Source organism: Labeo rohita, chromosome 9 (genome assembly GCF_022985175.1).
Source record: "Labeo rohita strain BAU-BD-2019 chromosome 9, IGBB_LRoh.1.0, whole genome shotgun sequence".
In the NCBI taxonomy this organism is placed as follows: domain Eukaryota; kingdom Metazoa; phylum Chordata; class Actinopteri; order Cypriniformes; family Cyprinidae; genus Labeo; species Labeo rohita.
In genome coordinates, this window is record NC_066877.1 from 25,808,203 (window position 1) to 25,825,015 (window position 16,813).

The 16,813-nt window shown below is 35.3% G+C and overlaps 1 protein-coding gene across 1 annotated transcript in view; it reads left to right on the top strand.

Moving 5' to 3' along the window:
- Positions 1-16,813, top strand: part of clasp1a (cytoplasmic linker associated protein 1a) — an 85,462-nt gene that overhangs the window by 8,945 nt on the left and 59,704 nt on the right.

Consider the following 16,813-nt stretch of genomic DNA (forward strand, 5'->3'; position numbering starts at 1 on the left):
AAAAAGGACAGTGGCTGTAACATTTCTGTGATAAAGAAATGGCCCAATATTAAAGATTAAGTGAATATTTGAATTAAATGTTGTTTAGTCAATATTAAACAACATTTCTTACCACCCGGAAAGGTAGTAAGGACATCATTAAAATAGTCCATGTGACAGAAGTTGTTGAACCATAATTTTATGACGAGAATGTTTTTGTGTGCAAAGAAAACAAAAATAACGACTTTATTCAACAATCCTTTCTGGGCCTTGAACGTGTCAGTTGTGTTGCCATCTGTGCAGGGTTAGAAAGCTCTTGGATTTCATCAAAAAATATCTTAATTTGTGTTCCGAAGATGAGCAAAGGTCTTACAGGTTTGAATTACAATTTGAATTACAGTTCTGCATCCGCAGATAGCATTTTCTGCTCTATGCTATTTAAACTCAATTCAACATCATGTATTCTCAGTTAAACTGAATGGCGCACAGCTCTGGTTTCACACAATGAGGGCTGATATCCGTCACCCAGTACTGTAAATGCAAGTAAAGAAAATTTGTAGCAAACCCCTCAAGTTGCTTAAGAACAGCAGAATATTCTGTCTTTAAGCAGCTTACAGAGGAAATGTGGCCAACTGGAGAGAGAGAGGAAAATGGAGGGGGGAGATAAGGAGGGCAAGAGACTGTCATTTTTTTTTTCATGCGGCTGATGTAAGCCCTGTGTCCTTTGTACCACCCTTGACTTCATAATAGTGGGGGCTAGATGTGACTTTCATAGAAAGCAACTGTTGTGTACGGCACCTCCCTTTATTGTTAAGGGTTATGTTTTGCTTCAGAAGTTGGACAAAAACATGCAGTATTTTTCTGCCTTTTTAACTGTTTTCCATATTCCCAAAACAAAAGTTATGTAGCACTGGGCATGAGCTTTTTGGCATAATAGCTTTGCCAGCTTAATTGCTAATTCATTTTTTGTAAATGGTTTGTTGTTTTATATATATGTTTTTTTTAACGCTTAATGCTAAACTAAACTTTAAATTGGATAAAACAATTTTGTGGTTAAAAAAAAATAAAAATTAGCCTACATCTTAAAATCTCTTGAGAAATTGACCACATTTAGTTCAGACACATGCCTACATTTCCCTGAAGCATTGTGATCATAGAGACCATTGGTGTGAATTGTTTCTATAAGCAAGGCTTATGATACTTCTGGGAAATGCAGCCCTGGTGTTATTGTGAATGATTGGTCTATGCACATTATTCCCAAGGAAAACTATAGAAACCTTTTCCCGATTAAATCAATTCTCAGCAGATTAAAAAGTCCCACCCTGCATTCTTATTCAGTATTCCTTTCATTCTGAAATGTCACATTATAGAAATAAAATGGGTTGTAAGTCCCTCTAGTGAATGGAAAAACGATTGCTTTTAAAAGGGCCGTTTTTAAGAAGTCTTCCTGCAGCTGGCTTTCTTATAATTGTCTCTAATAATAAACAGAAAGAGAAACATAGTAAACAGACAGAAAACAATTTAACTAGCATTGCCATGTGTTTACAGTATGTCCATGTTAGTTAAACATTTATCAGCCTCATGTCTTGTTTATCAGCCGCTGTAGTGGAGAATGTTGCTGTTGTCATTCGAGCGAGGCTCAAAGTGTAGTAGGCCGCCTAACCTCTTGTAATGTTTGTTTAGTCAGCGTACGCTGGAATGTCGACTTGAAGTCATCCTATATTTGGTAGGTGGTACATGTGGACCCTGCATGTTATGTCATCATGCTTCAGCTTGTGCAAGAATGAATTCAGGAAAATAAAACGGACATAAGATAAGAAATGAATGGTGTTAAAATGTTTTTCCATGTGATTATTTTAGTTCAATATTTCGCACATTTCTGCTTGAACTGTTGACTTTTTAAAAAATATTTTTGTGGGTCATAAATATTATTAGACTGATACAGTTGAAGTCAAAAGTTTACATACACCTTGCAGAATCTTTACCAAAATAAGGAGGATTATGCAAAATGAATGTTATTTATTTAGTACTTTCCTAAGATATTTTACATAAAAGAAATTTACATATAGTCCACAAGAGAAATTAATAGTTGTATTCATAAAAATTACCTCGTTCAAAAGTTTACATACACTTGATTCCTAATACTGTGTTGTTACCTAAATGATCCACAGCTGTTTTTTTTCATAGATCCCTTGTTTGTCCTGAACAGTTAAACTGTCTGCTGTTCTTTAGAAAAATCCTTCAGGTCTCACAAATTCTTTGGTTTTTCAGCATTTTTGTGTATTTGAACCCTTTCCAACAATGATCGTATGATTTGAGATCCGTCTTTTCACACTATAACAGAACGTTCAAATGTTCACTGATGCTCCAGAAGGAAAAATGTTGCATTATGAGCCAGGGGTGTAAACTTTTGAACAGAATGAAGATGTCTACATTTTTCTTATTTTGCCTAAATATAATATTTTTTTCATTTAGTACTGCCCTTCAGAAGATACAGAAGATACTTTCATTTACACAAATAAGTTTACAAATAAGTTACATTTACACAAATAAGTAAAATTTATCCTGATCTTCAAATTCCAAATGTTTTCATCTCCCGACTCTTAATGCGTTGTGTTTCCTTCTGATGCATCAGTGAGCATTTGAACCTTCTGTAATAGTTGCATATGAGTCCCTCAGTTGTCCTCAGTGTGAAAAGATGGATCTCAAAATCATACAGTCATTGTTGTAAAGGGTTCAAATACACTGAAATGCTGAAAAACCGAAGAGTTTGTGGGACCTGAAGGATTTTTCTGAAGAACAGCAGGTAGTTTAACTGTTCAGGACAAACAAGGGACTCATGAACAACTATCAATATTTTCAGCATATGATAGTAATAATAAAAAACATGTTTTTTGAGCCTAAAATTATTTCTGAAAGATCATGCGACACTGAAGACTAGCATAATGGCTGCCAAAAATTCAGCTTTGCCATCACAGAAAGTGAGAACAGTTATTTTAAAAATAACTAACTTTTAGTGGATAGTTAGAAGTGAAGATCAGCAATTCCCTTATACACTTGGTTTAATTAAACGGCAGAACATCCAATGGCTCATCATCTTTTCACTGTATCTTTTCTGTTCTCACGGGTTCCTTTCTCTTTTTTTCATGCTTTTTCTGTCTTGTCAGTTTGCATTTTTCAAGCTCCTACAGTCGTGTCTCCTCACCTTACTCCATCACTCCATCCTCTCTTTTTGAACACCACAGCACTGCCGACTCTTCAGTCCTCAGCTGCGGATGATTCCCCCCCCCTCCCACCCTCACTGCAGTATGATAGCTAGCACGTGCAGCCCACTTGCCTGTCGTTGAACGGCGTGTGATGTGCACGGAGCCAGGCTGGCGGTAGGAGAGCGCCATGATGGTGTTGACGCAGGGGGTGATGGGATGCCAGAGTACAGTGGGGGAATGATTGCATGCGGAGAGCGGCTGCTGTAGTCCGTCTCACTTAAGCTACTAAAGCTTCCGGAAGACGAGACTCTGATTTAGTTGGCAGCGTTCCACCTCTGTCTCTCTGCCCAGCTGTTGCTCTCCCTTCTCCTCTCTCCCCAAACTCCTGCAGCTTTTAACCTCTCAAATATTTATTGCTAAAATCATCAGAGAGTTTATTTTAGAGTCACGTGCATTGCATTCAAGGCCTAAAATGATCTTCCATAACTTTCATTATTGTCAGTAGTTTTGAATTGACTAAATTGGGTCAATTCTTATCAGGTAATCCAATTTTCCAACCATAAATATTTCTTAACATCCATAAAACTGTATTTAGTTTTTATTAAACATTAGACAGCATTAACCATTTGACAGCATATTAGAATGATTTTTAAATGATCATGTGACTTTGAAGACTGGAGTAATGCTGAAAATCTAGCATTTAATCACAGGAATAAATTATATTTTAAAATATATTCCAATAGAAAGCAGTTTATTTAAATAGTAAAAATATATTTTACAAAATTACTGCTTTTGCTGTATTTTTGATTACAAAAATGCAGGCTTGGTGAGCAGAAAAGATTACTGACTGTAATTGACTGTTAGTGTATATTTTATCTTATTGTTTTTTTTTTTATTCTGATTTTGCTGCATACTTCACAATTAAACAACATCCCAGAAAGGTGCTGTGAATTCACCCATTTTTTTTTATTAAAGATTCCATGCATTTTAAAAATTATATTTATTTTATTTTATTTATTTATTTATTTATTTATTTTCATTTTATTCTGCATTTTGTTGCATACTTTCCATATAAAAAAACAAACAGCATCCTGTAAAAATGCTCTGAATTCCCCCTTTTTGTTTGTGTTTAAAAAATTGTTTTTCATAGTTAGACTTTATTTTTATTCTTTCCTGGACAAATGCAAAACATCTCACAAAGGCTCTGAATTCACCCATTTTTCCTGTGCTTGATTCTTTTCAATGCCGCTGCATTAGATGTGCTGTTCCAGTGCTTGAGCATGAACAGAACAGCCTGTGGTTTTGTGTACGCATGTATTGTAACTAAATTGTGGGGAAAATAGCGCTATCTTTTTATGTAACCCATCTCTTTGGCCTTGTGCTTTTATCAGTCTTACTGAATGAGTGGTTTCTGTTCTCTGAATGCGCTTCTATGACATAATAATAGCTCATCATATGCTATTATTTGTTTTTGTGTTGGAAAATTAGAAAAGATATAGTTAGGAGCTTCAGATCATGTTAAGACACGACCATCATTGCTCACAATCAGTGAATGGGGTTTAAAATCATTTTCCTCCCAACAATGTATAATCACCTAGTTTTAATCTGAGTTCATTGTACGTACATCCTCACGTTTTTCATATTGGTTATATAAGCACAGGGTTGAGGTGGATGTCATTTTCTCTCGTATGACACCTTATTTCTATACACACACAAGAGAATAGCCTTATTATTCTCCTTTTGTGTGAACATATTTAATTGTAGAATCAGGGCTATAAGGATCTCAAGCATTGATCTTAATATTTAGTCATATCAAGTGTCTTCCCATAGTCTAGACTTTTGACAATAATTTGTGTGTGCAGAAATCAGGATGTTTTAGCAGATTTCATCTTTGCTTTTTTAGATTCTGTTTCATCAAATTTTATAACCGTGTTTGGCAAACCTATTGAAATTCTACCAGTTTGTTTGAGCTGGATTTCTTCCTAATTTTTGCCTTTTCTTTCTATCTTATATTCTGTATCTCTCTGCTCTCTGTCTGTCTGTCTGTCTTTCTGTCATTGTGCTCTGTCAATGCTTCCCTTTATGTAGAGGCATCTAATGAAGTCCGTTGGAGCTGAACAGCCTCACTAAACCTACTTACAGACCTTCAATTGTTTGCTTTTTAGAATCTGAAACTAATGTTGACCCATCAAGGCCTACTTGGCAAACAGAACACTGAAGCATCCGTTTGTCTGGCAGTTAGCATTTCTTTGTTGACTCGTGCTTGATCAGACCAGAGAAACCATATTTTATAGTAGGTATCAGTCTGTGCCAAGAACACCTGTCAGATTCAGTGAATGTTTCAGTACACATTACTATGAAACAATAGACTGTTTGTGTTGAAAGGGATAATGAAAATGAAAATTCTGTCATCATTCACTAATGTTGTTGACTTTTGTTTTTTTCTTCTGTGAAACATAAAAGAAAATATTTTGAAGAATGGTGGTAGCCGGTTTTGGTTTTCATTGACTTCCAGTGTATTTTTTCATACAAAATCAATGAATGAAAAGTATAATTAGTTAAATTGTGCTTACAATTATTAAAGGGGTCATCGGATGCCCATTTTCCACAAGTTGATATGATTCTTCAGGGTCTTAATGAAAAGTCTATAATATATTTTGGTTAAAAATTCTCAATGGTCGTGTAAAACAGCACCCTTTTTACCTTGCCAAAATAAGCTCTGCAAAAATCATCTCATTCTGGTCGAGGCTGCTTTAAATGCAAATGAGCTCTGCTCGCCCCGCCCCTCTCTTCTCTCTGTGGAGAGACGAGTCTGTTTACTTTAGCCACGTTTAGCTGCTAAACTTGCTAACTAGCACACTATTAGGAAAGATTCATTAAAAAAACCCTTATACTCACTTCTGCTGTAAGTGAAGCTGGATCATAAATGATTCGCGTGAACATAGATATATGTAGATCGGGAGGCGCATTCCCTTCACAAACAAACATAATCCACTGCATCTTCAGCGGCTCAGATGTCAGGAGTAAATGGCGACCACTATGTTCATTACTACACCCAGCAACACAACAATCGCTCAATCAGAGATATTCTTGTCTAATTTACATCCCTGCTCCGGCATCAAAACAAAGAGGACGGACTGTTGCAGCTGATCTGAGGTAAAACGCTCATGTCAACCAACTATCGTGGGAGCGGCCTCTGTCGGTGTGACGCCACAACAACAGGGATCTGAGAATGGCTCGATTTGAAAAAGGGAATATTATTTTTACAGATTAATTAAAAACCACTGCATGGATTTTTATCATTATGGGGTAGATTTGTACATACACTGCCAACACACATTAATGTTCAAACAACTTGTAAAAGTGAACTTAGCATCCGATGACCCCTTTAATAGCATTGATTAACAAGTTTATATATGTAATTTTTTTTATTTTCAAATGGTACCAAAATTGGTACAGAAAGAGTAGAATTTTACTGGATGCGGAAAATGCAGACAGAATTAACCCTTCGCGAACAGCTTGATTGACAGGAGATCTGCCCAATCATAATGCCAAATTCACTATTCTGTCCACCAAACAAATCAGACAGGAGAGTAGATTAACTGTGGTGGACTTAAAAAAAAACTGTGTGTATTAACGTCTTCCCGGAGTTGAAATGAAATACATTCTGATGTTCATTCATTTTTTTTCTGCTTTAAGTAAAGGAAAAAAGACGATCGCTTCACGTGTCGATTGATCTAATAAGGCAATACAGTGATCTGTCATGACACATTAAAGATCCACAAAATTATATTTATTGTTTGAATTTCTTAAAACATGACAACATTTTAAAGCTGAGACTGTTTCATAGCAGAAGTAACGTGCTAAGTTGTGTCTGTTGGCGTGTTGTCAGTTTCCTCTTTGTTCCGCGATGTATTTTTCACTGTGTGAGAACATGGTGTAGTGTGAGAGCGGTATTGTTTGTCAGTAACTAAGTAACAGTAACTAAGAAGGGTGGGTTTTTGCGCTGGGTCAATTGCGGAATGTTCCGTTATTTGCCAAAGTTTGGATGAATAAATTAAAAGTATTTCCGTACACTTTAATCGAAATGTGATGTGGACTAGTGTCTGAATATTAATATTCTAAAAATATTATTTAAATATGAATCCTGCATGTTTTACGTGTCTCTTTGTGAATGAATGCCACCTTAACATATGAGTACACAAACACATAAGCTTAAAGGGGTCATCGGATGCCCATTTTTCACAAGTTGATATGATTCTTTGGGATCTTAATGAAAAGTCTATAACATACTTTTAAAATTTCTTAATTTTAGTGTAAAACAACACCCTCTTTACCTTTAGCTCTGCAGAAATCAGTCCATTCTGTTGCATGTTACTTGAAATGCAAATGAGCTCTGCTCACCCCGTCCCTTTGTTCTGTGGAGTGACAAGCTGTGCTCTGTTTACTTTAGCCGCGTTTAGCCACTAAACTTGCTAACTAGCGCGTTATAGGAAAGGCGATTGCAAAGATTCATAAAAAAAAAAAAACTTATACTCACTTCTGCTGTTTACGCTATTTACCTAAATTTATTTACTAGAAAAATGTAATTTACACAGCATAGGATTTCTGGAAAAAAGTAATAAAAAATACTTTTGATTATTAAAATTGAATGTAACCATTTAAATGGAATGGGGGAAAATTAGTGGAAAACACAGAATTTGGTAAAAACTAATTTGAGAGAGGAAAAAAAAAACTTATTTCATAGGGATTTTAACAATTTTTGTTAAACTTTTAATAAATTGTGTACGTTTCATGATTTCAATTAATTATATGTGCTTTTTGATAAGTGATATTTAATTTAACCATTAAAGCAGTCTATAAAAATGCAAAAAAAAAAAAAAAAGTGAAATCTGGAAAAAAATGGAATTTGGAAAAAAAAAAAAAAAAGGATTTTAAAAGGCCCTTCTGGTGTTGGTACTGACTACTGAAATTTTGTACTGAGGAACACAGTGAGAATGTGTAAAATTTAAAATGTTACTGATAAAGTAGTAAACGAGCCTTGTTTTTTGTCAAATGTTGTAAAACAGCATTTTGTCAGCACTAGAGGTAGTAGTTTGGATCACAGTATGCTGTATCACAAACAAACCCCCATCACAACAGGACAACCAGTGTGTTATCAGCTCGCCCAGGCTTATGAAGGAAATGGAGCTGAACTTCACGCCCATATAGACTTTAGCCCTCTGAAAGGCTGATCTGATCGCTGAGCATAGCGCACGTCTTTGTTGTTTGCGCAGACATCTCTTTGTCAGTCTTGCTCGAGCAGTGAGATGGAATGGTTGTGGCAGAGGTGCTGATGTGGATGTGAGGGAAGGGAGTGTCAAAAGTTGTTAATTCAGCTGCCCTTCCACAGCACAAATGACTAAAACACTTTTACTTGCCACAGTGACAACCACAGTCTCCTGAGTTCTGTCTTTTTCTTATTGGTAATTCTTTCATTTTGTAACTGCTGTTGTTTGTCATTTGTCATGTCTGTTCGGTTACACACAGTCTTTTGCTGAGCCACCTTCTGTCTCTCTTTCTCACTGCTTGAGTATACAAGTTGTTATTTAGAGAATGAGTCTACAAATGGAGTCATGCTTACTTCTGCATCTTGCCTTTTTACCTATGTCATGACTTGCACGGACCACACACTGGTTTTGGACATCCCAGCAGCTTGATGGATTAGAGAAAGTTGCCTTTGATGCACACTAGACTCATGCACACTCAGCTGACTTCAAATTTCCTGCGCTGGTCAGCACCTGCTGTCGTGAAAGCTGCATGTGTGTGTTTGATAAGAGGAAATGCTCTTTGCTGGATATCAGCTGTAGTTGTTCTGCCTTCATCAGGTTTCCGTTTTGTTGGCGAAGATTGTCCACATTCCTTTCTCGCTGTGTCAAGACGGCCCCCGCTTTGCCTGAGGACATTCTTGAGTGTATATTCTAAGTAGCTGGAAAGTTTCCTCTGACCTCTAAGTGTAGGCTTGTGTGGCATGTTATTGTGAGGAAAAAGGAAATGCTCAGATTGTCATAGTCGGACATAGTCGCTGCTGCTTGCCTTTCTGTGGCTATTGTCAGTCTACTTGCACAGTGTCTTGTCAAAATAAATGAAAAATAAAAAAAATCAAATAAATCATTTGAATGCTACTAAAGTGGATTTGCCACAACCTTTGTGACTGAAAACTGCTGCGTGCGACTATGAAAAAATATAAAGTAGCTGCAGTGCGACTGACCCGAACGGCATATTTGTGTTTGTGCTGAGGGAAGCGTCAAAGGTTTCTACATGTTTTTGCAACGTTGAGTAATGTATCACAGACATATCTCACAAATTCTTTCATAAACAAAGTGTAGAGAGAGTGTAAATAAGATATTCATTGTTCAGTGTAGAGAGCTTTGCTGATTATAATGGAACTTTGTGAGATCGCGATGAACTGATATGAGTGACATTTTGAAGGGAGTTTGTAAATAAGATATTGATTTAATACAACAGTTCAATAAGAAGTTAATATTAAGTGACTTACATTATCTGACTATAACACTATTGCCTATTGAACACTATTTTAACATCATAGTGTGAAACAAGTCACAACTGAGCCTTCTTCGTTCAAACACAGCGTTGTTTAGTTTATGAATGAACATGCGTTTTTAAACAAATCTAGTGAGTCAGTGATTGAATTTCCCATTCATAAAGACAGTCACTTGTTTTATTCCTGAATGAATCAGCTGTTTAAACAAATCAAATGAATGAATGATTCAGTAATTAAATCAGTGACTGGCAGTTTTAGTTTATTTTTTAAAGTATATTTTTCAAAACGTTTTTAAAACATTAAACTTAACATGAATTTATGAATTTGATTGCACTCATGCCACCTCTGAGCTTCATTAAACATATGAAAATACACCTACAAGCCAATTTTGTGTTCTTTTGTGCCACCTCTGTAGTACAAATTAATTTTGTTAATACTGGTTTTATTTGATTGGTAACTTATTGTACTTGTTCTTATTCTGTTGTTTTAATTAGAAATTTTAAAAAGCTTATAAAATGTAATTTTTTAAAAGTTTGACATAAAAGATGACATACTTTTAATAAAGTTAGAAAAATGTCATTACAAAGACAAAAACTAAATTCCCCTGTAAATCACATAAAGAAGTCAAATATCACCTAATTTTTGACCAGATTTTTTTTTTTTTGATTATTGATTAGAAGGTGCGCCTGAAATTTGGACTGTGCTCCTAAATTTAAGTAAAGTTGGGAGCACAAGTGCTCCTAAAAAGGAAAGTAAACATAGAGCCCTGAAGGGATATTTCACCCAAAAATGAAAGTTACCCCATGATTTACTCACCCTCAAGGCATCCTAGGTGTATATGACATTCTTCTTCCAGACAAATACAATCAGAGTTTAAAAATGTTCTGGCTCTTTCAAGCTTTATAATGGCAGTGAATGGGTGTTGAGATTTTGAAGCAAAATAAAGTGCATCCATCCATCATAAAAAGTGCTCCACTCGGCTCCGGGGTGTTTATAAAGGCCTTCTGAAGCAAATTGTTGCATTTGTGTAAGAAAACTATCCATATCCATATTTATAAACCGCAATGTCCAGTTTCCGCTAACTGTCGTCTGTGTTCACAAGAAAGTCACATTCCAGTGGATGACTACAGTAATGTGTAAATCATATGTAAAATTAATATAAATATTTAGTACCAAGCTACCAGTGTATCATCTGATACGGTCACTGTCCTGTAGTACTGCCATAGTGAAGGGTTAACGCTCAGAAAAAGAAGTTTCTTCTTTCCCTCAGGGTGTTTCTTCTGAAGTTGTTTTTCCTTTCTCTAAAAATATGCTGTTTTATGAGGACAGTTTCTTAGTGACGGCATTATCAAGATCCACAAGCTGTTTAGTGCGCTGCAGGGTTGGTTAATTTGAAAAGCTTTAGAGCAACACAGCAACATTTATTGTACTAACAAGTAATGAGCTTGTTTTGTTGTTTGTTTGTTTTCTCATTCTACAGAGGATAGTGTGTTCAGTGCTGTTCGTATATGAGAGCTGTTGTCTATAGCACACTTGCCGAAGGTTTTAAATAGCCCGTGGACAGTTCTGCAGCCCAGTGAACCACAGTGATCTCTGTGAGGACGGTGCTCTGTGTTCTCCCTCTTACATAAAGGGGAAGGTGATGGGGTCGGGATCAGGGCAGCACTGATAAGCTCTCTCAAATTCATGCATGTTTAAATATGGATGTGGTTTAATAGTGGTCACAGAAAGGACCGTGATGTTTTTTGGTGCTTTGAGCGATGCCTCGTTTAATATGAAATTTTAATTAGCTCACCCGCACTGTTATTGTTCTGTTGCTTGTTGGTTGTGATTTCTTGCATAACTTTTCAGCCCTGGTGTCGAACAGCGAACAAGTCCCATTCATTCTTACGTGATTTTTGTTTTGATGTAGACTTGATTGTTTAGTTCCTCGTGGCTTGTGCATGTTGTTTTGATAGAGATCATGCCTGCAGTAATCAGTCCCATGAGCATTCTGAAGATCTTAACAGCTCCCCTGATGTGCTTTTAGTCCACCTTTGTATTCTAAAAACTTGCACTCCTTTACCTAGCCAAATTAGCATCTATTAGTGCTAGTGTAAAAATACAAAATATAAAAATATAATATATATATATATATATATATATATGTATATATAATAAATAAAATTAAATAGTGTGTATATATATATATATATAATTCCTGGGCTCCATTTGAGTTGTTGAGCGCATATATATATATATATATATATATATATATGCCTAAATTTTAACTTTTCACACTTCTCTTTAAATAGATTTTTTGTGATATAAGGCCTTTGCGAAATATCTATGATGAAATGAAATGAAAAATGAAATATCTAATTTCTGTGGTTGAAATATGAATCACTGCAACAGTATGCTTAAGGGAGTGGTATTTAAAAAAAAAATTCATCAGTTTTATGCATTTTTTTTGTTTTATGCACTGTTGCAGTGATTCATATTTCAGTCACAGAAATTAGGTATTTTATCTTTAATTATTATGCATATATAAATACAAACACATTAATGTATATATTTAAGAAATATTGACGTATATGTATTTATTATATTTTTATATAATTTATGTTATATAAGTATAAATATTTTGTACATTGTTAATATATTTCTTTCAAATATATACATTAATTTGTATATATTTATTTATAAATAATAATTACACACAGTACACACACATATATAAGGCAAACTCAAACTTTTATGTTGTATGTGATTAATCGCGATTAATCGTTTGACAGCCCTTATATATATATATATATATATATATATATATATATATACACACAGTACACACGCATATATTATGTAATCACTAACTTTTATTTAGGATGACAGCCCTTGGGAGACTTAGATTTAGCTTGTAATTAATTTTTGTTTTCTGGGATTTTTCAGTGAATAATGACTTTTATTTCTTTGTATGGGCTACTTTATGATTATTATTATTATTTTAGGATGTTTTGGGCCTCTTTGGAGTTTCACATTAATCATAAGGACTCTTGTGAGCAGCGAAATATTTCCTCTCATTTCCGAGAACGTGACCGTGCAGTGATGGAAGAGCCGGTTAAGTGTAGTGGGAGGCATTTATGTTGTGTAGGATGAGAAGGCTTCTCATTTCAGGTGTTTCTCAAAACAAAATCAGGCAGAGAACGTGTCTGGTGATGCAAGTGTTGTTCAGTACCGGTGGTTCTTTTGCCGTGCTGCTGTGGTGTGGTTTTCTGTTTCTCCTGCAGTATCGTAGGCGTTTTCTCTGTTCAGACTCCACTTAGCCGCTCCTGACGTCCCTCAGGCCCTTTTTACCAGTGACTCAGGAGCCACTCTACTACTTGAGAACAGCTGTGGTGTAACATTAGTCTTATATTACAGATGGCCTCGAATCTCCCTCAAGCACTGACCTGAGACCAGCTTATCTAATAAAAAAACCTTTGATCTCACAATCCTCCCAAAATACGAGGCTAATGTAGAGTGCACGGCCATTACTTAATCTTGGTTGTGGTGTGGTTGCAGGTATGATAATAATAATGGTGCATGGAGAGTAGGCCTATGTTGATTTCTTGCATCCGTGTCTGGGCCTGTTGACTTTAACCCAGCTGTTTTTTCTTGACTCATGGAAAATCACGGAGTGCTCACAATGCTGGCATCAATGAGCAAACCAGCATAGAGCAAAACTAGATTCTTGTTTGAGCTAGTGTAATGATCGATAGTGGTTGTTGGCAATGAAACAAAGTTAGCTAGAGTTCAGCTTTATGCAAATGTGAAACCTGATAGCTTTAGCGATGCATCCTAGCTGGAAAGACCTTTATTAGGCTAACACATTTTTTATGAACTAACTTAAGCATTGTCTTCAGTAGTATTTCAGTTTGAACACTGATTACCTCAATAGGCAGTGTTCACCCTGTGCCCTGCAGACCATTTAGTCCTGCGGTCTCACTGGCCTGGATAAAGTCCTCCCATTTGGACAGGCCTAATGAGGACGCCGTTCCTGTGAGGATCTGGGACGACCTTATTTTACCAGCAACATCAATCTGGAATGATCCTGGTAACACACCACCAAAGAAATCGTAGTGCAGAGGTTTTCAGCCTTGGGGTTGCATAGAGTTGTGTGTCGTTTATGGATTTTCCCCATTTTTTTAGAGCATCAGTTTTATAGCTCTAGTTTCTGTATGCTCTCTTTTTTTGGGGATAGAAATCAATATTTTTATCCAGCAGGGATGCATTAAATTGATTAAAAAATTACAGTACAGACATTAAGAATGATACAAAAGATTTCTATTTCAAATAAATGCTGTGATTTTGTACTTTCTATTCAAGGAATTGTGAAAAACATGTTGCAGTTTCCACAAAATTGCTTTTTTAGTATTGATTCTAATAAGAAATGTTTTGTGAGCGCCAAATGGGCATATTGGAATTATTTTTGAAGGATCATTTGACTGCTGAAAATTCAGCTTTGCCATCACAGGAATAAATTACATTTTAAAATATATTTAAATCCAAAACAAATTTTAAGTTTTAATACTCAAGTCTCAATTTATTTATAGAGCACAATTAAAAACAACTACAGTTGACCAGTGTGCTGTACAATGTTCTATAAGACTTATAAAAACATATACAGACCAAGCTAACAACAGACAACAAAAAACATCACAAGTCATATGCTATGTTGAATAGATATGTTTTTAACTTTGATTTAAAGGGGTCATCGGATGCCCATTTTCCACAAGTTTATATGATTCTTTAGGGTCTTAATGAGAAGTCTATAATATACTTTGGTTAAAAATTCTCAATGGCAGTGTAAAACAACACCCTTTTTACCTTGCCAAAATCAGCTCTGCAAAAATCATCCTATTCTGGTTGAGGCTGCTTTAAATGCAAATGAGCAAAATGGAATATTATTTTTATAGGTTCACTAAAAACCACTGCATGGATTTTTATCATTATAGGGTAGATTTGTACACACTGCCAACACACATTGATATTCAAACAACATGTAAAAATGAAATTTGCATCCGATGACCCCTTTAAAAAAAATGTAATGTCGGTGCAGTTCTGATATGGATCGGTAACGTGTTCCAAAGTTATAAATAAATAAATATATCAAATAAATGCCGCCTTGGTGAATATAAGAGATGTCTTTCAAAAACATTAAAAATGGTGGTGTATAAAAAAATGCAGTATGTCTTGGGCATAAAATATGTAGGCTTTAACAAACCGGATACAAAGGTGAACTTGATGATTCAGAACCTTTGTTTTCATAAGAAACAATGATCGATCCATGCTAGACGTTCATGCAGAATGAGTTTTTTTGCTTTCATAACAGGGCTTTCAGGGTGCTTTTCAGTAAGCTAAAAAGAAAAGTCAATAGTAATGAAAATGACTGGTAAAATTAAGATGTCATTTGTCATCTGTAGCATCCTGTGTTATAGCTTAATTGTGTAATAAGGAAGGCAGTGACACAATCACATAGGTGTTTTAATAATACATTTTTTAACCATTTCAAACTAGTTTCAACCAAAAAGTCAAACGTTTTTGAACAGTATGGTTTTTAATGTTTTTTTTTTTATGTTTTTTTTTTAATGTCTTCTGCTCACCAAGCCTGCATTTATTTGATCCAAAGTAAAGCAAAAAACTGTGAACTTTTTGAAATATTTTTACTATTTAAAATTACTATTTTCTATTTGAATATATTTTAAAGTGTAATTTATTCCTGTGATTTCAAAGCTGAATTAAATACTCTGAATTGCTGCTCAAAAAACATTATAGTTTTTTTTTCAGGTTTCTTCGGTGAATAGAAAGTTCAGAGGAGCAGAATTTATCTGAAATGGACCTCTTTTGTAACATTATAAATGTCTTAGCACTTTTGATCAAAGCATCCTTGCTGAATAAAAGTATTAATTTCTATAATTTCTTTCCAAAAATGTTTGAATATTTTGCAAGCTTTGAATGGTATAGTGTATAATGTTAAAAAAGCTTTTAATTTCAGATAAATTTTGATATATGAATCAACTGTTTTAAATGTTGCTAATAATAACAGATGTTATAAGCATATTAGAATGATTTCTGAAGGATCATGTAAAACTGAAGACTGGAGTAATGATGCAAACATTTTTAGCTTTGATCACAGGAATAAATTACATTTGAAAAATATTCAAATAGAAAGCAGTTATTTTAAATAGTAAAAATATCTCACATTATTCCTGCTTCTGCTGTATTTTGAATCAAATAAATGCAGGTTTAGTGAACAGAAGAGAATTCTTTAAAAAACATTAAAAATCTTACTGTTCAAAAACCTTTGACTGGTAGTGCATGTTTGACTCTGACTGAAAAGCTTTTTTATTATTGCAATGAACTATCAAGGAAAATCCGATTCCTCATGACCCCTTTTAAAATGGGACATGCACCAAAAAAAGGTTAAGCACCTCTGCCTTAGTGAGGGATGTACAGGCGCTGTTGAACTGATAATTGAAGACGACGAAACCAGGAGAATGAGCACGTATCCGTGAAACAGATCTGTCTCGTTAGTGTGTTCTGACAGATACACGCCTCTTCTCTCCTGCTATTCGCCATTTGTCTGGCCAGGTGTGACGGAGTCTGCATAGACTTATGTAATAGTTTATTTTGGTATTGATTTGAGCCTGGAGCAGAAGCTGGAATGATCGATCACGCTCCTGTGTATTTCCTATCAACCGTTAACGAGGAAACAGAGGAAGGAATGAAGCAAAATAAAGCACAGGGAGATGAAACAAAAGCTCAGCAAGGAGAACAATAGTCCTTGGCTCCTTTCTTTGACTGTGGTGGATAGGAGAGATATAAATAGCAGGATAGGGTATGTTTAAATTTGGCAGCCAAGACGGTCTGAAACAGGAGGTTTCTGGTGAGAAGATGCTTTGGATTGCACATTGGGAGGAGGCAGGTTTACATTACTGTGGGGGAGTGGGAGGTCCTTGGGTAAATAATGGGTGTGGTCAGATCTTCATAATTGTCTGGAATCTTAAAGAGAAGTTGTTGACTAAAGTAGTTGTTGTTTTCTTTGTGAGAGCAGGCCTGCCACTGA